At 43.7% G+C, this 26,051-nt stretch overlaps 1 protein-coding gene across 1 annotated transcript in view; it reads left to right on the top strand.

Annotated features, from left to right (window-relative positions):
* Positions 1–3,778: 3,778 nt before the first annotated feature.
* Positions 3,779–26,051, top strand: part of LOC126162306 (neuromodulin) — a 942,653-nt gene continuing 920,380 nt past the window's right edge. Inside the window, exon 1 of the mRNA XM_049918728.1 lies at positions 3,779–3,886. The gene's annotated coding sequence lies outside the window, so the exon portion shown is untranslated. The remainder of the gene's footprint in view (positions 3,887–26,051) is intronic.

Here is a 26,051-nt window from a genome sequence, read left to right as displayed (position 1 = left end):
CAGAAGTACACAGCCATCCTGAACAAAATAGCTAGTGGAACTAGAGAAAGACGTAACCCTCGAAACAAAAACGAATAGGAACCGGCATCATAAAACGTTGATAGGAAACCATAGCTTAACCAAGCTTAGTGGACTTACACGGCACGTCTTCTCAGTTGCAGGGGCTAGCCACCGCTAGTATAACGCAGACTGCCTAAGCCGGTCCCGTCCAGGCGGGGACGCACAGCAGTGCATCGCAGAACCAGGGGAACCGACATAATGGAACAGAGGCCATTCACAAACGTGTGAACCGTGAATTTACTTTCAAAATCGTTTCTTAAAGAATTTACTTTATTTACTAGCGATTCATCAAGAACATTAACACATTTAATCACACTAGGTGAGCGTGCAAGTAGTTGCCAGGGAGTAACTGATGAAAATTAAATCACCTTTAACAAATGGGAATTTTATTCCTAAAAACCTTTTCAAAACCAGATTTAAAATTTATAAGCAGAAAAGCACCCTCGAAATATCTAGTTACAATTTTATTTAGAGGCAGAAAGAATATTGACAGTATGAGCCTACGGGCTGAGAAGCTTGCCGCTCCCTTTCAACACGGCCGTAGTCACGATCGCACACAACAACCTCTGAAAGACTACACTGGTGTAAATCTGCAACAAACAAGATTACTTTAAACTAAAAATTTTAACAACTCACGCAAACACATTAACTATGCACCCCGTAAGAGGGATGGAAATGGTACAAACACACACACTAAGAAATTATTTGCCACCGAAAGTGCAGTTTGTTTTTAAAAGGACTCTTACGGTGGAAGGGTGGCAACTTTATAAAAATGACTATTTAAATAAAACCCATGAAATTCAGACTTACATAAAATGTACAACACGCTCTACATTACACATATACCGCCTCGCAAGATGGTAGGCAAGATAAAAACATATTTCAGGAATTCGGCCTTTACATCTTAATTCTATAAATTCGTTAACACCGAATCCGACAAACATGACAGAGGCAGCTATTAACGTATTGAAGATTGACAGGGAGATTACTGAACAACCCGAATCAGAGATTGCTCTAACCCTCCCCAACTCCACAAGGGAAAAACGGACCACCCAATTCACAAATAACCACCTTCCCGCGGGTGGGAAAAAGGAGAAGAGTGGTGGGACGACCCCAAAACAAGTGGCTGGTGACCTCACCAAGAAAACTAGTAGAATTTAACAAGTAAATGAAACAACATATCTCCAACCACTTAACTTCTAATAAATTGCGATTTCTGACGAAGACCTGGCGCAGCACCCCCAACGCTCTCCCGAACCGTCCGCTGCCAGCCGCTTCAACGGACGCAGGAAGGCGCGCTGATCTCCCGTCTCACGGCGTCACAGCTCGCCCCGGCCAGCCCGATGTCGTGGTTTCACTCCTGTTGTGTCAACCGCGAAGCCACTACCCCTTTCTATACGGCGCGGCCCACTAGACTCACGTGGGGACCTCACATGCGCCGACGCTCAAGGCGGACACGTCATCTCGTGTCTCAGTGCGCAACCGACCAACCGACCGATCCAACCGCCAATGACCGTTGCCCTAGCAACTCGAGCAGACTGGCGGCCTAACGCGGAGACTCAGATGCTGGAACTCAGCCCCGACCGGGAGACCACTAGCTGAGTTCTGTTACTGGCGGAGTGGCAAGATTCTCATTTTCTGGCTTAAAGTTTGATCCAAACGACAGACAGACACTAACTGCCGCACAAATGCGAACGAGAGACAAACCAGCAACTGGTGACGCGAGACTGACCTAGCCTCACTCCGAGTTGACAGCGCCCCTTAAATTCACGTGAACAGGCAACCTGTCCCCTTTCCCGCCAGAGGGAGACACCAAAGCTGCGATTGCCACAGCGGCGCCATCGCCAGAAACGGAGGGCGACTGCTTCACACAACGCGCTGCGGCGTGCTCTTCAAAACAGCATTTTTTTTTTTTTTACCACGGCTCAGTGAAGAGCAACGGCAAGGGCCAAACTAAACAGGTGCATGCATGTGGGAAAGCATTGGAAGATAAGAAGATCTCTTACAAAACAAAAAAAACGGGACTGCAAGCCTTTAAATCTAACATTAAAACTTATCCCCATCTGGCCATCATATTTTTCATCATTTGACATGTATCATCACAGTTGTGATAGCTCCTCATACTAAGTGATATCACCTGACATGATAAGAAGGGCGTCCAATAAGTAATGCACCACATTTTTCTTTTCTGAAAGCATGTTGTATTTACTCAGGATTCAAATACACCACACTATTCCCCACTCTATGACTGCAAAACCCTGTTTTTCAAACTTACTCTCTGTTCAATACGACTGTGACGCCACATACTGGGAGTGCCTGTATGCCAGCGTGGTACCAATCTACTGATTGACGTCAGGGCCAACTACTTGCTGCATCAGTAACCTCCTGATCATCCTCGTACTCCTTCCCGCAGAGTGCATCCTTTATTGGGCTAAACACATAGAAATCGGAAGGTACGAGATCAGGCAGTAGGGAGAATGAAGAGTAATCCAATGTTGTTTTGTGAGCTCCCCCCGGATCAGTAAACTTTTTTGGGGCCCAGGATTGTGAAAGATGTCCATCTGTGCAGTGAGGTGTTTGGTTGTGATCTGCCGACCAACTCGAATGAGAGTGTCCGCACGTTCCAGCATTGCAGGAGCCACAGTCGTGTGTGACCGGCCGGCCACCGTCTTACTGCATATGTACCTCTCCACATCATCCATTTTTTTGTACTGCTTCCTACGGAGTGCATCGCCCGTTGCGCCAAACAGATGGGAGTCCGAAGTTGCGATATCCGAGCTGTAGGATGGATGAGGAAGAACAGTCGAATGAAGTTCCATGAAGTCCTCTCGGCAGCGCAGACATAGTGTTAGGGTTTACGTTGTCACAGACGTCCAGTTGTGCAGCGAGGTGTTTGACTGTGATCCGTCGATATCTCGAATGAGAGTGTCCGCACGTTCCAACATTACAGGCGTTACAGCTTGTGCTGCCACCAGAGTACGAAAGGTCCGACAGGTATGCGCAACGTTCTTGCGATGATAACAAATGCTTCGCCCAACGATTTGCCGTGTTTTTGTTCACAGCCAGACCTCCGTAGACATTCTGCAAGCGCCTTTGAATATCTACGATGCTCTGGTCTTCCGGCAAAAGGAACTCAGTGACAGTTCTGTGCTACGCACGCACCTCAGACGCAATTCTGAAGGCTACGTACAGCGCAGCCGCCAAACGGAACTTCATGAAACCGTAGCAGCTGAATCGGATAATTCCACGATGTCTCACAATAAATTCCGCACGTTTTCAACCGAAATTGGCCAAGAAGAAAATGTATACTCGATAAAAAGCTGCTGCAAAGTAAATTCTTCATGGGGCTAGAAATGTGAGGACGTTCTGCTAATTCCGGGTAATTTTCTTTCTGAGTTTTTTTGAGACGTAAGTGCACACGACGGCCTCAGCGGAGATACGTATGCATGAAGCTCCAGCTGCTTCCAAAATCGGCCGAGTGACTACTGCTGACAAGATAGGCAGCCGGGCAGTCGGTCGCGAGACCTTTGCGTGAGAATGAGATCGGTTTAGGGAGACAAAGGTCAACCACGGTATCAGCAGATGTGCAGGCGTGGCGCTGGACGGCAAGCGTCGCATGGTGGGGGTGGCGTCGGAGGCGCGGTGGCTGGGAGGGGAGGGGAGTGGTGGGGGAGGGAAGGGGCGAGCGGCGGAGGGGCGGGGCGGCGCGACGCCGCAGCCTCAGCCTCACTGTGCCCCGGGGCCCGGACACTCGCGCCGCGACGCCCGTACCGCCCGCTCAGCGACGCCGCCGCCAGACGCCGCCACCAGCGCCGCCGCCGCCCCCGTGAGTACTGCTGCTGGCTGCTGGCTACCTCCCTGCAACCACTGTCCACTCTTGGTCTCGCAAACGGCTCTGCCTAGCGCAACACTTTACGAGCACTATTCCGCTCTAACATTACGTTACAGAGGAATAGCAATTATTACGTAATAATTCACGAGGAAACAGTCGTGCGGCCTAAGACATTTACTGGGAATGTAGAAACTGCAGCTTGGAATTAAAAATAGTTGAAAGAAGCTTATCAAGTTTTAAGAACCGGTACATTCCATCAGAAGTAATTTTGGAATTGCAAGCATGTAACACCGTTTAACTGTTTTCAATACGATTTATGGCCTGTCAGATTTCGAGCATTCTCACTTGTAACCGTTCCGACACCTCCGTTCGTATACAAACAACCACTGTTATGGCGTGTCTGTGACTGATTCGTCTTGACAACGAGTGGAAGGTCTTTGGCCAAAGTGTAGTAACAAGTATTAACCATTACCCAAATGTTTGCCTGGAAGCTGAGTCGATAACAAATTCTCCGGGAAGTTTCAAGGAACATACCCTATGGTTAGTACTTGTTCCTACGGAAACAACCAGAAGTGGTAAAGTAAATGAGGTAGAACATTAGTTATGATGTGAGAATCATATTCTGGGACAGACGAGTTACAATTCCCGTCGACAATGCTGATGTAGGTCCGCCGTAGTTTTCTCAAACCATCTGAAGCGAAGGTCAGTGCTGATTCCCATATCAACTTTTATCCAGGCCGAGTTTCTACTGCGTCTCTAACGTCCTACATATCGGTGCGACAGTTATCTTTAACACTCCTTACGTCGTGAGTTTGTGGTAATTAGAACACAAATAAGGTTAAATTTTAACGTTCGTGGCCAGAAAGATCATTATAGACAGGGTACTAGCTCTCAGCTGGGCAAATGAGTGAAAGAAATTTGGTCGTAGCCTTGTGGGCGATACCATTCTGGCACAGGCCAGAATCGATTTACGGGCAACCTAAATCAGGAGTTTGAGGTATGGATTTGAACTCCGCTCTTGGAATGTCAGTCCTGAATCTTAAATTCTGCTTTAATGGGCTTAATGTAGTCGCCCCACAGATTATTTTATTAGTAAATAAAAATATTTTTATGGTGAAACACTATGATGCTTATAAACCCATCTGTGACGGTAGAAATAAATATGTTGGAAGGTATTCCCGTGGTTCGAGAACTACGCCTGAATGTCACTTGTATGTGCCAGTGGTAACCAAAATAAACCGGAACTGCTGGTTTGCAAGCTACAAAGAGAAGTTGCTCTTTCATGTCGAGGTTAATCATGTGCAGTATTCTGGATTGCGGAAGTAATGTCTCGTGGCAAATGGCTTCAGTTGTTCATCACCTTGATAAGGGAAACACATTAACTGGTTTGGTAGAAATAAGTGAAGCCCTGGTATGTTGTTTTATCACCAGTTTTCGTTCTCGTGTCTTTATGAAACAGAGTCGACCTTTGGAAAAAAGTAACATGCGGTCTCTTTAGTGAGAGACGTACAAGTTTTTGATCACAGTCAATTAAATTGGTCTTGGAAATATATTATTGCTGCTGCAAACTTTATTTAAAAGACGGATATATTGCAAGTCGATTATTTGGTATAAAAGTCTTATTAATTTCTTTAGGTTCTACCTTCATGCAGTTTCTTTAAAAGGCGTAATCATTTTCAAGTCTAATCTAATGTGCAACTGCAAGTACTTTAGTTACCGGCGTGCTTCAAACCGTATATTCAATGAAAATATTTGCTGAGCAATGCTTACTTCCTCGCATAAAAGTAGTTATCGCATCATAAGCAGCAAACATATGGAAAATACGTCGAGGATTGCTTTTTTGTGTAAAAGTCAGTCCTTTAATAAGGAGTTTAGTATCAGCAAAATGTATAAAATTGACAGAAATAGCCGAGAGAGATGTAGCGTATTATTTCAACATCGACTTTTCATCATTATAATGTGTATTGAAAATGTTGTCCATCCTGTGGCTGCCATTTTCTAGATGCTTCAGGAAATATTTCTGTGTTAAATTTCTTTAAAGGAAAGAGCTGCTTATGACAGATACTATGTTACAGATTGGAGCAATGTACATGTCGTTTATAGCTCGTGGAGTATAGAATAAGAAACGCTATGAAGTTCGACTTGCAGAAGAAGCCACGCCCCAACATGTATGGAGGAACAGTCGCTAACATGGTTGACCACGGCCATTTCTTAGTGGCTGTAGGCGGGTACAGACTTCCCACAGATAATATCTCCTTAAACTGGGAAATTTCGAACTAAGCTTCCCACAGATTATTATGTCATTGAACTAGGAACTTTAGTACTAAACGTAGTTTTCATGGTAAGTAAGAGAGAAAAGAATTTATGAAAATATTTACAGCGCAGAAAAAATATCTTTCTCTTATCACCTTTCTCCCTCTTCATAATTTCATTTCTTTCATTTTTTCACCTAGTTTTTCTGTATGGCTCCTACTACTTCCCTCTCCGATAAAGAAAATATTATTTCTTATTTATTTTAATAAATGTAGAAGTCTGAAACTAAAACTTAAATGCACGAATTTTGTCAGAAAGGATTAGAAGAATTTCCTCAGATGCCAGAGAAGATACGAAATGCCTGCATTACGGAATCAGAATGCATATAATTCCCCTCTCTACTTCCAAATTTGATTCACATATTACACAAACGACATACCTCATAAGCAAACTTTGTAGGTTTTCGTTTTAGGTATGGACCAGATAAATCATAATTCACCACCATATAGAAAATTTGGCCTCAAATATACCAAAAGCTATTTGTGTAGTTAAATCTAAATTTAGGCCCGCAAGGCTGTGTTTTTTCAAATAAAATATTGATTCTTGTGAGTGTAATTGGGGCTTGACTCTTATTTGTAAAAAACAGATTTAAAACCAGCAGCCAGCCTTTCAAGTTTAGTTTTGTCGTAGTTTTCTGGAGGCAGCCGGCACACACGCTACACCATGGCGGCAGTCTGCCCTTCTTCCGTGCTTGCCCAGTAAAGCTAGAGCGCCGTCTCTAATGAAGTCGTCGATGTGACGTTAAAAATCCATGCTTCCGCAGCCGCGCTGTCACTGTACATCGATTTCCAAAGGGCGCGCCTGTAACACGTAATGAAGTATTCGTACAAAGTATCTGAATGTTCCTCTTACGGTCCGTCAAAGCACGTAGATTGCTTTGGCTAGATAATGATTTGAACAGAAACCGTTTCCGAGCTACAGCAACAAACATATGAAACAGTTTATTCATTTTTCCCGAGCTTCCAATTTCCTGACGAACTATTATTTTGACGTCTGCCACCAAGTGACAGGGGCCAATATAAACCGCTGTTGTAATGTGAATTAGGATGCGAATCGTCAGCGTGAGAACCCATACTAAACATTTACTTGCATTCTTTAGCAGTGGGCATTGTTGTCGCATTAACTAGTTAGTTACAAATATAATAATTATGAGGGTTCCAGTGAATCACTACTTCTCATTTACTCAGCAGACGCAACAAAATGGAACACACACTCTCACATACACTCCTGGAAATTGAAATAAGAACACTGTGAATTCATTGTCCTAGGAAGGGGAAACTTTATTGACACATTCCTGGGGTCAGATACATCACATGATCACACTGACAGAACCACAGGCACATAGACACAGGCAACAGAGCATGTACCATGTCGGCACTAGTACAGTGTATATCCACCTTTCGCAGCAATGCAGGCTGCTATTCTCCCATGGAGACGATCGTAGAGATGCTAGATGTAGTCCTGTGGAACGGCTTGCCATGCCATTTCCACCTGGCGCCTCAGTTGGACCAGCGTTCGTGCTGGACGTGCAGACCGCGTGAGACGACGCTTCATCCAGTCCCAAACATTCTCAATGGGGGACAGATCCGGAGATCTTGCTGGCCAGGGTAGTTGACTTACACCTTCTAGAGCACGTTGGGTGGCACGGGATACATGCGGACGTGCATTGTCCTGTTCGAACAGCAAGTTCCCTTGCTGGTCTAGGAATGGTAGAACGATGGGTTCGATGACGGTTTGGATGTACCGTGCACTATTCAGTGTCCCCTCGACGATCACCAGTGGTGTACGGCCAGTGTAGGAGATCGCTCCCCACACCATGATGCCGGGTGTTGGCCCTGTGTGCCTCGGTCGTATGCAGTCCTGATTGTGGCGCTCACCTGCACGGCGCCAAACACGCATACGACCATCATTGGCACCAAGGCAGAAGCGACTCTCATCGCTGAAGACGACACGTCTCCATTCGTCCCTCCATTCACGCCTGTCGCGACACCACTGGGGGCGGGCTGCACGATGTTGGGGCGTGAGCGGAAGACGGCCTAACGGTGTGCGGGACCGTAGCCCAGCTTCATGGAGACGGTTGCGAATGGTCCTCGCCGATACCCCAGGAGCAACAGTGTCCCTAATTTGCTGGGAAGTGGCGGTGCGGTCCCCTACGGCACTGCGTAGGATCCTACGGTCTTGGCGTGCATCCGTGCGTCGCTGCGGTCCCTTCCCAGGTCGACGGGCACGTGCACCTTCCGCCGACCACTGGCGACAACATCGATGTACTGTGGAGACCTCACGCCCCACGTGTTGAGCAATTCGGCGGTACGTCCACCCGGCCTCCCGCATGCCCACTATACGCCCTCGCTCAAAGTCCGTCAACTGCACATACGGTTCACGTCCACGCTGTCGCGGCATGCTACCAGTGTTAAAGACTGCGATGGAGCTCCGTATGCCACGGCAAACTGGCTGACACTGACGGCGGCGGTGCACAAATGCTGCGCAGCTAGCTCCATTCGACGGCCAACACCGCGGTTCCTGGTGTGTCCGCTGTGCCGTGCGTGTGATCATTGCTTGTACAGCCCTCTCGCAGTGTCCGGAGCAAGTATGGTGGGTCTGACACACCGGTGTCAATGTGTTCTTTTTTCCATTTCCAGGAGTGTATTTCTCCCTGCAGCAGAATAACTGGGATTCTATTCAAACGTTTCCTGCTCAGCAGTAACTGCAAGTTCTAATCGTTTGTGGGAACTGTCAGCTGCTCTGGAAGTTCTATGGTACTTAACTCGTTGGTCAATTAGAGAATTTGAATTATGAAAAGTATGTCGGTGCGAACAGCTGAACAGCAACAAAATGTGGAAATATACGAAAATTTGGTGCGAGAGAGATAAATCTGCTGATTAAAAGGACAGTCATGTTGTCTCCATTCCAGTGGCAGGTTTATGAAATACTGACAATTCATAAAGACCTTATTCTCGTAGAGCCATTGAAGAGATTTAATTTTTATACAAACGTGTTAATCTTCCAGCAGAGCTGGCGCAACTTAAATTACATTATTATCGAATTTTAGCGGACGATATTACTCGTGCACGCAGTAACACGTCTCTTATATTTCAATACAACAGAAATAGCTGGAAAGGGAATAAATACGCAAAAACCACTAAAGAAACATAATTCGACAACTTATGTAGCGAAATTCTACGCATTTTAGAGGAAAGATACCTGTTATCTTTTGTTCTGTAATGCAGACCAGAGTTTGTTAAGCGTGAAGGAACTTACGAACCGTAGACCTACAAGTGCCTCTGAGTCGTCTAATCTGAAGAAATAGAAGAAAAGAAGATCAAACTTTAACGTCCATTCAATGACAAGGGCACCATCTCCATTCAAGAAGTACACGGAAAACATATACTTTATGTGTAACGCAGCATTATGACAAATTTATTAAATATTATGGTATCAGAATGATAATGTTAATTATAATGTAACTTAATGCGTTAGTATTAAAGCTGTATGTACTCGCAGGTGCTCTTCAATGGAGTAGAATGAATTTTTCAGCGGAAAGATCTATAGTTCACCTATAACTTCACAAGTTAGTCACGATTAATTTTACTCTCCAAGACAAGTTCTAAACATACATGTAGCAACGTATCCGACTCCTTTTTTCGCGAATGTTAAGACCTGGAAGGACATACTAAAAAATTTTTAGTCCTAGTATTATTATCAGCCTTTTTTTGAAGTGGCGGAAATTTTAGAAACGGAAAACGACATTAATGAGAAAGTCTGTTATCAAACATTTGTCAGAATGGAAAATATTTAACAAGTTTTTGTAACACTAACTTCAACAAGGAAACATACGATTTGTACCAGAAACAAGGAAAGAATTTAATTTTTACAGTTGTCTGTCTCATTCCAGTGTGTCATCCACTTCTAAGAGTATATTTTTTCCTTTACTGAATATTGATTATATTAAAGGAACGTACACTTTGAACAAGATTTTTCCACTCACTAAGAAACTCGTGTGGTTCTTTACTTCCCGAAAGTACTGTTTTCGTAGATGAGAAATAACAAAAATAACACACTGTCAGTACGTTTCACGCGGATGGAATATTACAGGCTTAGCAGAAAGTTTGAGTAATTAAGATAAAAGTATGAAACTTCAAGCTAAATTCAAGATAAAAGTAGTTCAGAAGTCAGTAATGCACAAAAGCTTTTAATTACACTACTGGCCATTAAAATTGCTACACCAATAACAAATGCAGATGATAAACGGGTATTCATTAGACAAATATATTATACTAGAACTGACATGTGATTACATTTTGACGCAATTTGGGTGCATAGATCCTGAGAAATCAGTACCCAGAAAAACCACCTCTGGCCGCGATAACGGCCTTGATACGCCTGGACATTGAGCTTGGATGGGGTGTACAGGTACAGCTGCCCATGCAGCTTCAACACCATACCACAGTTCATCAAGAGTAGTGCCTGGCGTATTGTGACGAGCCAGTTTCTCGGCCACCATTGACCACACGTTTTCAGATGGTGAGAGATCCGGAGAATGTGCTGGCTAGGGCAGCAGTCGAACATTTTCTGTATCCAGAAAGGCCCGTACGGGACCTGCAACATGCGGTCGTGCATTATCCTGCAGGGTTTCGCAGGGATCGAATGAAGGGTAGAGCCGCGGGTCGTAACACATCTGAAATGCAACGTCCACTGTTCAAAGTGCCGTCAGTACGAACAAGAGGTGACCGAGACGTGTAACCAATGGCACCCCATACCATCACGCCGGATGATACGCCAGTACGGCGACGACGAATACACGCTTCCAATTTGCGTTCACCGCGATGACGCCAAACACGGGTGCGACCATCATGATGCTGTAAACAGAACCTGGATTCATCCAAAAAAATGACGTTTTGCCATTCGTGCACTCAGGTTCGTCGTAACAGTCTTTGGATCTCGACCAACGCGGGCAGCAATGTCGCGATACGATAAACCGCAATCGCGATAGGCTATAACCCGACCTTTATCACAGTCGGAAACGTGATGGTACGCATTTCTCCTCCTTACACGAGGCATCATAACAACGTTTCACCAGGCAACGCCGGTCAGCTGCTGTTTGTGTAAGAGAAAACGATTGAAAACTTTCCTCATGTCAGCACGTTGTAGGTGTCGCCACCGGCGCCAACATTGTGTGAATGCTCTGAAAAGCTAATCATTTGCATATCACAGCATCTTCTTCCTGTCGGTTAAATTTCGCGTCTGTAGCACCTTATCTTCGTGGTGTAGCAATTTTAATGGCCACTAGTGTACTTTTTCATCTTTGTTGAGTTTCAAGCATACTGAATGCATCTGCAGACATTATTTTGACGGGGATGTTCATATTGACACAGAGTAGGAATTAAAATAAACTACGAGTATTAGTGATTTTCCAAGATTGTTTGACATATGTATTCCACCATGTTAAACGAACCAGAAGACATTCTGTTTTCACCTAGTTTTTCTGGAAACGTAATACACGACTCTTAATAAAACTGTGCGTCTTGACGTGGTATATGCTGTAATTCCGTCCGTCTAACTCTCTACTGAAATTGAAGTTATTGCATAACATTATGCAAAAGTGTTGCAAATATAAACCAAGAAAGATATCGTTGTAAACTAAATTCCTTTGAAAATGTATCTATTTAGATTTCATTATCTGTAAAATAACTAAGTCCTTTATTTATATTTTAAAGGTAGTGTCCATAATTCTCAGTTTAAAGGAACATGAAACGGCCTCATGAAGTTCAGGAATATTCTCCATTAAGCGAAACAACACCATCCTATCTGCATCACAGTGGTGTTCGAAACAACTGATGTCCCATACAGTTCGGTAACAAACTACAATCAGCTTCAATCAGAAACGTCATACACATAACGCACGAGGCTTGTTTTACCATGTGGGGCCATTTACATTTTTGACTCTGGTTCACGACAGTTGCACAGTCTATTCCGAATATTTGTGATAAGGTTTACTATGTTGCGTTCATGTGTAAAATTGTGCCATTAATAATCACTTACTTGTGTATCGTATGATAACTGAAAAAAATTTGAAACGCAATTTGTCCTAAATTTATAGGCAAGTAGCACGTGAAAAAGTTGGTGGTACATACAGTAACATTTCTAAGTTTCCCACATTACTCGACTCTCAGTTGCAACAGTTTTCGATGGAACTGGACGAAGAGTGTGGAGACTTTGAATATTATTGCAAAGTACGTTCGTTAAGTCAAGGAATTTGCCTGGAACGACTTTTCTACACTCCTGGAAATTGAAATAAGAACACCGTGAATTCATTGTCCCAGGAAGGGGAAACTTTATTGACACATTCCTGGGGTCAGATAAATCACATGATCACACTGACAGAACCACAGGCACATAGACACAGGCAACAGAGCATGCACAATGTCGGCACTAGTACAGTGTATATCCACCTTTCGCAGCAATGCAGGCTGCTATTCTCCCATGGAGACGATCGTAGAGATGCTGGATGTAGTCCTGTGGAACGGCTTGCCATGCCATTTCCACCTGGCGCCTCAGTTGGACCAGCGTTCGTGCTGGACGTGCAGACCGCGTGAGACGACGCTTCATCCAGTCCCAAACATGCTCAATGGGGGACAGATACGGAGATCTTGCTGGCCAGGGTAGTTGACTTACACCTTCTAGAGCACGTTGGGTGGCACGGGATACATGCGGACGTGCATTGTCCTGTTGGAACAGCAAGTTCCCTTGCCGGTCTAGAAATGGTAGAACGATGGGTTCGATGACCGTTTGGATGTACCGTGCACTATTCAGTGTCCCCTCGACGATCACCAGTGGTGTACGGCCAGTGTAGGAGATCGCTCCCCACACCATGATGCCGGGTGTTGGCCCTGTGTGCCTCGGTCGTATGCAGTCCTGATTGTGGCGCTCACCTGCACGGCGCCAAACACGCATATGACCATCATTGGCACCAAGGCAGAAGCGACTCTCATCGCTGAAGACGACACGTCTCCATTCGTCCCTCCATTCACGCCTGTCGCGACACCACTGGAGGCGGGCTGCACGATGTTGGGGCGTGAGCGGAAGACGGCCTAACGGTGTGCGGGACCGTAGCCCAGCTTCATGGAGACGGTTGCGAATGGTCCTCGCCGATACCCCAGGAGCAACAGTGTCCCTAATTTGCTGGGAAGTGGCGGTGCGGTCCCCTACGGCACTGCGTAGGATCCTACGGTCTTGGCGTGCATCCGTGCGTCGCTGCGGTCCGGTCCCAGGTCGACTGGCACGTGCACCTTCCGCCGACCACTGGCGACAACATCGATGTACTGTGGAGACCTCACGCCCCACGTGTTGAGCAATTCGGCGGTACGTCCACCCGGCCTCGCGCATGCCCACTATACGCCCTCGCTCAAAGTCCGTCAGCTGCACATACGGTTCACGTCCACGCTGTCGCGGCATGCTACCAGTGTTAAAGACTGCGATGGAGCTCCGTATGCCACGGCAAACTGGCTGACACTGACGGCGGCGGTGCACAAATGCTGCGCAGCTAGCGCCATTCGACGGCCAACACCGCGGTTCCTGGTGTGTCCGCTGTGCCGTGCGTGTGATCATTGCTTGTACAGCCCTCTCGCAGTGTCCGGAGCAAGTATGGTGGGTCTGACACACTGGTGTCAATGTGTTCTTTTTTCCATTTCCAGGAGTGTATTTAAAATCGGCCATTGTTGAATTTTCGAAGAAAAAAGGGGTGCAGGAACTAAAATTGTAACCTGAGGAATGGCGTACACACCTCGCATTTTAATGTACTTGACTGCACAATGCCCTGAGTAAGACTTTGCAAGGTCAGAAACAAGTTATTTCTGATTTGATGGGGATGCATTTATAAAGAAAATCGCATTGTAGAAGGGGCAAATTATGACAAATACGATTCAGTTTCTTAAGCTCACCGGTATTAAAGAAAGAATTCACTGTGGGCTCGAAAGAATTACAAGGATAGTTTTCTAAACATTTTGAAGACACACCCAGTCTTACCTCTCTTTTCCATCTATTTTTGACGTCGTTTACAGTTTCAGTTGAAAGCGCTCCTGTGCATGAGCATTGATTGATCTGCAATGTAATACCATGTCTACATTGTTTTCCTCAGTCAGAGTTTCCATGTCTCCACAATGAAGTTACTAATTTGCTTAAGTGTTTCCATCAATGTACGTGTATGAAAGACCCTCTTCCAAAACTTTTTTTAAGCTAAATAGGTCTCTATTATGTGGCAATCTGACTTCAAAAATTTGTGAAAATTTCTACATCTGTCCACAAGGAAAGAGTATGTCCCACATAAAAATTATGTTATGTATTGTGAGCGCGGCAAATAATTAATTAATACTTAAAGTTTGTTTCATTTAAGATCTAAATTGTTGAGAAATGTGAAGTATAAAACCCAATCGTATGTAGTGCGACCGCACTGCCATTTAAATGCAGCACATTCGCAGTTTCCCCCTTTCTCCTTCTTCACTCTCACTCGTGCCAGAACACAGGTCACAAGTCGAATTCTTGGCCACCCTTGCTCTATGAAGTGGTCTTAAGGTGGGGCGAGATGTGTAGCTTATTTCCTGAAGTCCCTATGTAAATACACAAATCGCTTCACGCAACTTTACTATTGCACAAGAAGGAGCAAAGTGTGGAGCCACTCTCTCTGCCTTGTCGATACCAGCAAATGGCAAACAACAGAAAGAGTTTTTAGGGCAACTGAAACTATTTCTGTTTGAAAAATTTATGTGTGATTGAAGTAAATTTAGTAATTTGAGATGCAGTTTAAAATTAAAGTAAACAACAACATCGTTATCCTTAGGGTCTTGGCCTGCTGTACTGTTCCTTAAAGTAAAAGTCAAATTATGTGAATTGTCAGCAGTAGTCATGTTTTCACTGTAAATTATGATATTTGAAAATGGCACTCCACAAGATGGGGAGCTGTCATAGATATTATGCACGGAACATGCAAATAAATCTATATCTTCGTCTACATAGATACTCCGCAAGCCACCCTGTACCACTACTTGTCATTTTTCCTCCTTTTCCATTCGCAAATATAGCGAGGGAAAACCGACTGTCTGTACGCTTCTCGTATCTTATGTTCCTGGTCCCTACGCGCGGGAGTAGATTCGTTAGGAGGGTCAGCTTCAAATGCGGGTTCTCCAAATTTTCTCAATAGTGTTTCTCGAAAAGAATGTCGCCTTCCCTCCAGGGATTCCCATTTGAATTCCCGGAGCATCTGTGTCACAACTTACATGTTGTTCTAACCTACCGGTAACGAATCTAGCAGCATGCGGCCGAATTGCTTTGATGTCTTCCTTCAAACCGACTTGGTACAGATCCCAAACACTCATGCAGTACTCAAGAATAGGTCGCACCAGCGTCCTATTAGCGGTCTCCTTCACAAGTGAACCACTCTGTCCCAAAATTCCCCCAATAAACCGAAGTTGCCCTTCATCCATAGTTCTCAGTATATCACGTGAGGAAGGAAGTAAACTGAACGACACTTGCAGTTGTGATACAACAACATTACATGGGGAGATGATACCTTCCTGTTTGTGAAACTCAGCTTAACTTTTCGTCCCCAGGAGCAGTAAGTTCAGTGGTAAATATGGATGATGGCGCTACAACCAACAATGGATTGTTACTTAAAATTTCGTTTACTGAGACGCAAGCAGGAAGTTCAACAACTGAAATACGTTATTTACGACTCGAGATAACAGCGGACGGAGTTCCTGTTTTCGGTGAAATGTAAGCGTACCGTAGCTTCTCTGAAACGTAGTGCTGTCGAGCTATCTGAGTCGCCACCCTCAACGGCGAAACTTCGGCCTTTTCCTGGAAGAAGCCGCATCGGTGCAAAGTTTTGCCTGGGCGAATGGCCGCTCGGTGGACTGTTCTGCCGCAGAGGAAGTTGCCGGCAGCTGGCGGCTGGACCAGGGGTGGCCGGAAATCCGCCCTCTCCACCATTGCCATACACTGAACGTAGGTAATAAAATGAAATTAAGAGGAAAAATGCGCCCTTAGTTGCTAATGAGGAAATAATTAGTTCTCGCATCTGTGAGCCTCTAAACGTGTTCATTAACACGCAAAATGAGAGCACACGTCTAGCGCTTGTAGGAAACCGCAGAAATGGGTCTTAAAAGAAAGAAAAACAAAAATGTTACACATACTTCTTTAATTAAATTTTCGAGGATAAATTAAACACGAAATAAGAGAGAACCTAAGTACAATTATACAAAATGAGCAACAAAGAATTTTCTTTATTGGTTTGTAAGTCGTATATAACATTCTCCAGTTATACCACAAGTCGCCCATACTACTTTGTTTCTCTTTCGGTAGGAAGGATATAAAGCGTGCTTTTGGGCCACAGAGATTTTTATATTGGGGCAGTATGCGTCGTATATTTGACATTAGGCAGCACAGGCTACGTAACTATGGAGTAACGCAATTAAGATTGTTCTGAGATTAATTTAATGTCTCGAGCAATTTCTTTCACATCAAAAGGCATGTACTTGAAGAAAATTTTCGATATCGATGTATGAACCTGGATTGACTCGACAAATAATATTTGTGACGCGTCTTGACGCTTTCGAGATGGGCCATAATGACCTTGGTTGGAGCACGTGGACGGCCGCTTTGCACGCATCTTCCGACCGTCATAACATTGTAACTATGAATGTAATATATTCGTATGATGTGTCATTTGAAACGATGAAATCTGTTTTAAATATTCGCGAAATGTGGATTATGAAATAGTTTTAGCAGATATACTACTCTCTTTACGGAAACGTGTTTTTATTCCGAATAAATTCGGCATGGACGTTCTTACACATAATAACTGATATGTGTGTGCTATTTTTTCTAACACTCACGTATATAAAGAGATTACAATTTAGACACTGTCAGGAAGTTTCTTTTTGGCACGCTTTTTCCTTTAGGCTCTTACTCACATCGGAGCACACTTTTGCAGACACGTTTCCGGTACGATTTTTTCTCAGTATGTGTTTTATTTCCTGCAAAAAGGCGTCCTCTAAGTTGGCTCGGCGCAGAAACTGGAGAAGAATGAATCTCTTGACTTGCTGCTCAAGAATGCCCTAACTGTACACGAAATTGGGACTGAGTGGTCTTCTGCCTTTTACCCACATTCCATGTCTCCTGGTACAACACGAATGTATTCGTCACGCCCATCAGAAATAACTGGAAGAACGATTTTGTCCGCAATTTCAACAACTTTCTTTTGAAAGTTTAATAAGCAATTGTGTGGTCTGATTTAGCCACTCAGAACAGTAAAACATAAGACGCTGACTTCGCGTACGGATAGGTCAGAATTCGAACACTACGTGGTAGCACAATGCAGAGACCTTCTTCGTGCAGTCTACATTGTTACCGACAGCTGATAATAGCTGTTCGATAACCACAAGAGGAGGAGGGTAGAAGAAAACGTTGCAGGAGAATGTGGGCTTCGGACAAGGAATGAGAGAGGAGAAAGGCAAATTCAGGTTTATAATAAATTTCAGCTAATAATGGCGAATACTCTGTTCAATAACCACAAGATGAGGATGTATACTCGGAAAAGGCCGGGTGAGACGGGAAGGTTTCAGTTAGATTAAATCATGGTCAGACAGAGATTCCGCAATCAGATACTGGATTTTAAGGTGTACCCAGGAGCACACCTAGCTTCATATCACAATATAGTAATGATGAAGAGTAGCCTGAAGTTTAAGACATTAGGCAAAGAAGTGGATTACGGAAGTACTAAATACTGACGAGATACGTTTGAAGTTCTCTAAGACTATAGATGCAGCAATAAGGAATAGCTCAGTAGGCATTACAGTTGAAGAGGAATGAACATCTCTAAAATGGGTCATCACAGAAGTTGGGAACGAAAACGTAGATACAAAGAAGGTAGCTGTGAAGAAACCATGGGTAACACAAGAAATACTTCAGTTGAGGGATGAAAGAAGTAAGTACAAAAATATTCAGGGAAATTGAAATAATTAAATAAATAGGAAGTGCAGAGAAGATAAGACGAAATGGTTGCATGAGAAATGTAAAGAAATCGAAAAAGAAATGACTGTCGGAATGACTGGCTCTGCATATTGAAGACTCAAAACAACCTTTTGTGAAATTAAAACCAGGTGTAGAAACACTAAGTGTGCAACGGGAGTTCCAGTGTTAAATGCAGAGGAGAGAGCGGATAGGTGGAAGGAGTACACTGACGACCTCTATGAGGGAGAAAAAATTTGCCTGATGTTGTAGAAGAAGAAACAGGAGTCGATTTAGAAGAGATAAGGGATCCAGTATTAGAATCAGAATAAAAGAGCTTTGGAGTACTTAAGGTCAAATAAAGCAGAAGGTGTAGATAACATTCCAACAGAATTTCTAAAATCATCTGGGTGAAGTGTCAGCCAGACGACTATTCAGGTTGGTGTGCAGAATCTATGAGTCTGGCGGCATATCATCTAACTTTCGGAAAAATATCTTCCATGAAATTCCGAAGACTGCAAGAGCTGACAAGCGCGAGAATTAGCGCACAATCAGCTTAATAGCTCATATATTCAAGTTGCTGCCAAAAATAATATACAAAAGAATGGAAAGACAATTGAGGATGTGTTAGATGACGATCATTTTTGCTTTGGGGATGGTAAAGGTACCAGGGAAACAAATCAAAAGTTGCGGTTGATGATGGGAGCAAGACTAGAGGAAAATCAAGATCGTTAATACGATTGTCGTCCCGTAAAATGTGTCACACAATGTAAAATGGTGCAAGATATTCGAAATACTCAGAAAAATAGGTGTAAGCTATAGAAAGAGATAGATAATAATCAATATGCACAAGAGCCAAGAGGGAATGATAAGAGTGCACGACCAAGAACGAAGTGCCAGGTTTAAAAAGGCTTTAAGTCAGTGATGTGGTCTTTCGCCCCTATTGTTCAATGTATACATCGAAGAAGCAATGATGGAAATAAAAGAAACGTTATGGAGTGGAATTAAAATTCAGGATGAAAGCGTATCAGCACTATGATGCCCTCATGACATTGCTATCCCGAGTGAAACTGATGAAGAATTACATGATCTACTGAATGGATTCAACAGTGCAATGAGTAGAGAATATGGACTGAAAGTAAATCGAAGAAAGACGAAAGTAATAAGAAATAACAGAAATGCGAACACCGAGATATTTAACATCAGGATTAAAGGTCACGAAGTAGACGAAGTTAAGGAATTCTGCTACCTAGACAGCAAATAAACCAATGACGGACGGAGAAAGGGTGACATTAAAAGTAGGCAGCAGCGGTAGTAAGTGCATTCCTGGCTAAGAGAAGTCTGCTAGCATGAAATATAGGTCTTCATTGGAGAAAGAAATTTCTGAGAATGTATGTTCGGAGCATAGCATTGTATGCTAGTGAAACATGGACTATGGGAAAAGCAGAAAGAAGAGAATCGAAGTATTTGAGATCTGGTGCTACAGGCGCATGTTGAAAATTATGTGGACTGATAACGTAAGGAATGAGGAAGTCCTGCGCAGAATCGGAGAGGAAAGGAATATGTAGAAAACATGACAAGGAGAAGGGACAGGTTGTTGGGACATACATTAAGACATCAGGGAATAACTTCCATGGTACTTGAGTGAACTGTAGAGGCAAAAACTGCAGAGGAAGACAGAGATTGAAATACATCCAGCAAATAAATGAGGATGTGAATGGGAAGTGCTACATCTATGTTCAACAGTCCCCTAGAACTTAGAACTACTTAAACCTAACTAACCTAAGGACATCACACACATCCATGCCCGAGGCAGGATTCGAACCTGCGACCGTAGCAGTCCCGCGGTTCCGGACTGCAGCGCCTCGAACCGCACGGCCACCGCGGCCGGCAGCTGCACCCAACTGAAGCTGTAGTCTAAAGTTGCAAGTAGGTATATCTTACTCACCCGCATTAATTTACATTTTTCGACGTTTAGAGCTAGCTGGTATTCATCACACTTGCTTTCTTACTGGTCATACCGGACTCGAGAGTCCATTACCGCAGCAACGTATTTTCTCCACCTGTCCGTGTCTTGGGCTATTTCCTTCCATTCACCTTCAATACCTAGGCTCCTTAAATCAGCCTTCACATTGTCCTCCCATCTACGCCTCGGTCTCCCCACAGGACGTTTTCCCTCTAGGTGCCCTACCAGTACTCTGCGCGCTGCCCTGCCCTCATCCATTCGAGCTACGTGACCCGCCCATAGCAGCCTACGTTATTTAATAATACTGATTATGTCAGGGCTTGAATAGAGTTCGTGAAGCTCTTCGTTACGCAGTTTTCGCCACTCTCCGCTAATGTCATCCCTTTTTGCTCCGAAAATTTTCCTCAACATTTTGTTTTCAAATACTCAAAACGGTTTTTCATTTTGTACAGTGAGAGATCAAGTCTCACACCCATACAGCATAACTGGTAGAATAATAGCTTTGTATATTGTAATCTTTAAATACCTAGACAATATCCGTGATGAAAGCAATCTATTCAGTGAGAAGTAGCACCCATTTCCCGCCCGTAATCTCTTCTTCAGTTCGGATTCAATCTCATTTCCCGAAGTGATGTCCACACCTAGGTACTTAAAGGTGTTCACTTTTTCAAATTGCATGTCTCCAACTCTTAACATTTCCTGATCTTCTGCTGTTGGCATTCTAGTAGTAACCAGGTATTTAGTTTTGTCTTCACTTATCCTTAGACCTACATCTTCACTAGCCTTGATTAACGCATTCGCATTTGCTGTTACAGATTCTTTCCTTTCGCTAATGATGTTTAGATCATCTGCATACCCTAATATCTTAATATTTCCATTTAACTCCACACCCTCTGAATTATCTGCTGCCATTCGTACAATATATTCTAGGACTAAATTAAAAAGTAGCGGAGACAGGGCATCTCCCTGCTTAAGTCCGTTCTTTATTACAAATTCTTCTGACTCCATTTTCCCCACGCATACTCTACCTTTTGTGTTTTTCATACTCGCTTCTATAAGTCTAACATACTTCTTTGGTGTTTCAAGCTCCAAAAGAATAATGTACAATTTTGATTGCAATACTAAATCATATGCTTTTGTAAAATCTATGAAAAGATTATGAACTGGTTTATTGTATTCCCATTTCTTTTCCAAAATTTGACACAGGGTGAATATTTGGTCTATAGTTGATCTGTTCCTCCGAAAGCCGACTTGGTAATCCCCACAATTTCATCTGCATATGGTGTAAGCCTGCTTAGCAGAATATTCGAGAAAATTTTGAAACATACTGGTAATAGCGATATCCCTGTATAATTACTACAATCCATTTTGTCTCCGTTCTTAAAAATTGGGATCAGAATCGACTCCTGCCACTCTTCAGGTATCATCTCTGAGTTCCATACTTTAGTTATCACTTTGTGGACTACTTCCACCAATTTCTGTCCCCCATTTTTAACTAATTCTGCAGTTATGCAATCTGATCCTGGTGCTTTATGGTTTTTCAATTTGTTGATTGCATCTCTTACTTCCTTTAACGTTGGCTCAGGTATCTGGGGTCCTGTTGTACATATTTCGTACGCCTGCTCATTTCCTGCTTCCTAATGTACATTTAATAGATGCTCAAAGTGCGTCCTCCATTTACTTAATATAGCACTGGTGTCTGTCAGTATTCCCCCATCATCCCCTCGAAGTGCATTTGTCCTAGCCCTGAAGCCCTTCCTATACCCATTTACGTCTAGGTAAAGTTCCCTAATGTTTTCTTTTTTTTTACTGTTTGTTTCCATTTTTGTAATTTGATCATTTCATCACAATAACTAGAAATTTTGTCTCAGTCGTCTTTTATGTTCCTAAAGTCACCTACCCGTACACCACTGCAGCCCATCCTGTTCGTCGGATCATTTAAGTGCATTGGGAATAAAACCGGTGCTATCACCCCTGGGGCACTGCTTTCGATACCCTTGTCTTCGGTTAACCGTCGCCGTCTCCCAGCCACTCACATTATCTGGAAATCTAAACTGTATGTTCAGACCTTCGTCAACAGTCCGCAGTGGGACACGTGTATAATGCTTTCCTGAAATCTGGCTACATGGAGTCTCTAGGGGCGTCTTGTTTTATTGTGATGTGGTCGCTGCAGACATGTATCTGCAGACACACAAAAATAATTACGCAATTTATTTATTCGAGGCGATAATTACAACTTCATGAATACCGTTCACGGTAGAAAGCAGCTATTGTTGTAAAACACCCCAGAAAAGCGTAATTCCATTTTTTTATAGGAATGCTTCATTTCCTTCAACCACCGAATATTTCGGCGTAGCTTGTAGAACGAAATACCAGTCTGCCTCAGGTTGTTCGGTTCCGCTGAAAGTCTGTGGAGTTGAACATGACGGAACTTTTGTGGCCTACGTCAGTGGCGGAAAATACTGGTGGCCTTACAGCGCCTACAGGAACGGACTGGCTCTACCTGAGCGGCCAGCACGTTGGCTCGTCATTTCCTGTGAAAACAGTCGGACATTTTGCTCGCTCGCACGGTGTTTGCTGGGAAAACACGGCGATGAGCGAAGAAAAGCAGCCGCACCCGTGTCCCCCGCGTGTAAGCGATCAATTGAACGACGGGAACGAGGCGACGGCGCTGTTCGCCTCATGTACTTTTCCACCAACTGCGATTGTGTACAGCGCGATTTCGTGTCCGTAACTCACAGTGAAGTTTTAGCCGAAGTATTGAGCAGCACCTGCGTTTGACTAGCTACACAGGTTCTAAACTTTTCGTCGAGGTCGCAAGAACTGAAGAAAATGTTATCGATTTCAGTGTCTAAATGCTGTCAACCTCTCTAATGACTTCTAGAACACAACCTCTCAGATCTACGAAATTTTGTCACCGAAATGTAATTGTTCTTCCATTCTCGTGATCAAGCCGGAAAATTCTAAAGTTAAAACAGTGAGACAGCTGGATTTGTCCCCTACAACAAGTAGTCATTTGCTACCACAAGTCCGTATCGATACACTGTGATCATGTAATACAGATCTTAAATATTTGATAACTGGTTCAGTATACCGAAGCGTCAGCTTTAACAAACAATAACCCAAGATGTTATTATTCCATTTGATCATTATTCGTAAATTTTTTTACGTATCGAGAAACAGAACGTTCTTTAGCTTTATGTACGGAAGGAGGTAAACTGTTAATGATGTTTAATGACACGTAGAAAATAAGAGTACAATAATGCACCAAGTTTCAGCCGTATTAAAATTTTCTAACAGTTATGCCGGCACATTGCTCCGTGCATAAGAAAGTGGAACTGAAAACTTGTATATGCCGAGTTCTCAGACGTTGTGCTGTTACATTTGCAACTTTTCTTGTCAACAATTTCAACCTGTTAAAAATTGCTTTTACATTTAGCTAAAAAAGTTAAAACTGTTAAGCACACACGAACATGATCCCCCGCCCCCTCCTTTTCCTATAACCATTTTCCGGAACATTCTTTTCAATATCTTGAGCGGATTGTAAAATATTATGGATTTTTGGTTCAGGTAAATCATACTATGTGCCCATCTGAATTCAGTCTCCGTATGGCCACGCAATGACACACAGCACCGGTACCATTACAACCCACACCACTGCCAGATTTGGTGCACAAAGCCATAGCGTACGCTTTTCTATGGGGAACGCTACGCTGATCCCACGGAGGGCAGCACCACCACCAATTGTAAAATGGATACAGTACAGTGCGTATAATCTTCAAGTCAGCGGGGAAAGGATCAGAATAAACGGTTTTAATAATACTAAACTGTTGCGTGCCATTGTACTTCCAGATGAAACGTGAGAAGATAGACTGATTAATAGCCTCTATGTTGTCATATTACCGAGCGAGTGATATGTGGCGGTGAATGCGGCGTTTACTTCGTATTTGGAAAGAGTTAGTTTTCAGTTGAGTACTACACGGAATATCCTTTGCCATGCATCTCCAGCTAAAGGCCTTGGTGTCTATGATACGTTCTTTAGTTTTAGCCAATAATGATCGTTACTTCCACTCTGAGCCATCACAGTGAAGGTCGACTTGTTAAGAACTTATATTCGAACTTGTGATTCCTCGCAGTTATTTTACAATTTATAACGCCGCCTAAATGCAGGCCACGAGGTCTTCCTCGCAGATTGTCAATAAACCAAATTTAGATTACCGTCTAACATGGCTTCAAAAATGGCTCTGAGCACTATGGGACTCAACTGCTGTCGTCATATGTTCCCTAGAACTTAGAACTACTTAAACCTAACTAACCTAAGGACAGCACACAACACCCAGCCATCACGAGGCAGAGAAAATCCCGGACCCCGCCGGGAATCGAACCCGGGAACCCGGGCGTGGGAAGCGAGAACGCTACCGCACGACCACGAGATGCGGGCAACAGGGCTTCCTCTTCTGATTCACCTCTCAGTAAATACTGGCTTCCTCTTCTGATCCACCTCTCAGTAAATATTGGAATCACGTGGCCGTGAACAATGTTACTAATCAGCACTTGAATCTCAGCGAGATGTCATATTTATATGCCAGCCATGAGCGATTAAACTTCAATAATCACATCCCCTATAGAAACAACTTGGTTTCACGTACACGGTCCTAAGTACTTTGTTCGTGTATTAGAAGTTTTTGAGAGTAGTTTTATCCTACACCATGTAGTCTACGTTACTGAAAATGGAAATGCCACGTGGGCAGGGCCTCCCGTAGGGTAGACCGTTCGCCTGGTGCAAGTCTTTCGGGTTGACGGCACTTCGGCGACTTGCGTGTCGATGGGGATGAAACGATGATGATAAGTACAACACAACACCCAATCCCTGAGCGGAGAAAATCTCCGACCCATCCGGGAATCGAACCCGGGCCGTTAGGTATGACATTCCGTCGCGCTGACCAGGCAGCTACCAGGGGCGGACATGTACGTTATTGATTAATAATGCTTTCTACGACAGAGAGAGATTGTTCTGGAACTACATTCTGTATCCTACAACAGGATCTACCAACTGTTAATCGAAACAGCGAAATTCTCTTCAATTTAGGAACGAAAATACCACTGCTCATCAAGCATGATAGTCTCTGACACATCTTAAATAAGTAATTCTGATAATTTTGACAACGATATTCCCTCATACTCAATGTACTGTTGTAACACGCTGTTGTAACCATCGTTTTTTTGCAATAATTGTGTTCTGAGACTAATTTAAAATGGAAAGCATAGGGTATTCCTCTCATCTGAATCTCATTTCTTCCAGGGTTTTGTTAGGCGGCTTTTGATTTATAAAAGTAACAGTCTTATTACCAGTTCGCACTGAACTACTCTAGAAGGTCAACGCCATTCTGTCTACGCACAGATTGCCCTGAGGTTGAGTTTTCTTTTCAAGCCGAACGCAACCCGTGCACGCCAACTGCGTGTCTGCGGCCTGCATTTGCATCGCCTTCGGCCTCCCGTGCGTCGTATAATATTTACAAGTCAAAGAGACGGGTGGCTGGGGTAGCAGCCAAGATCCAATACTTGGCGAAATCAGGCCATGCACGCAGCATACAAAGAAAAGGAATCTTGTTGCTGCCGTTATTTATGGTTGGGATAATACGTATGATATCACACCGCGCTATGAATATCGCCTCCAATAATCTCTGACCACTGTTGATAAGACGGGATAAATAAAACCTCTGTTCAACTTTTATGCATCAGACTGTACTGAACGAAACTATGTAGTTCTCTCGGTAAAACGAGGTTTCTTGCACTGTCCTGCTGCAAGTTTTTACCAGCAAACGCGCTCCGTTCGGAAGTCAGTTTACGTTACCTCATGTGTTTTCAGTTGCTCAATCT

Source organism: Schistocerca cancellata, chromosome 2 (assembly GCF_023864275.1).
Source record: "Schistocerca cancellata isolate TAMUIC-IGC-003103 chromosome 2, iqSchCanc2.1, whole genome shotgun sequence".
Lineage (NCBI taxonomy): Eukaryota > Metazoa > Arthropoda > Insecta > Orthoptera > Acrididae > Schistocerca > Schistocerca cancellata.
This window is presented reverse-complemented; position numbering and strand designations above follow the sequence as displayed.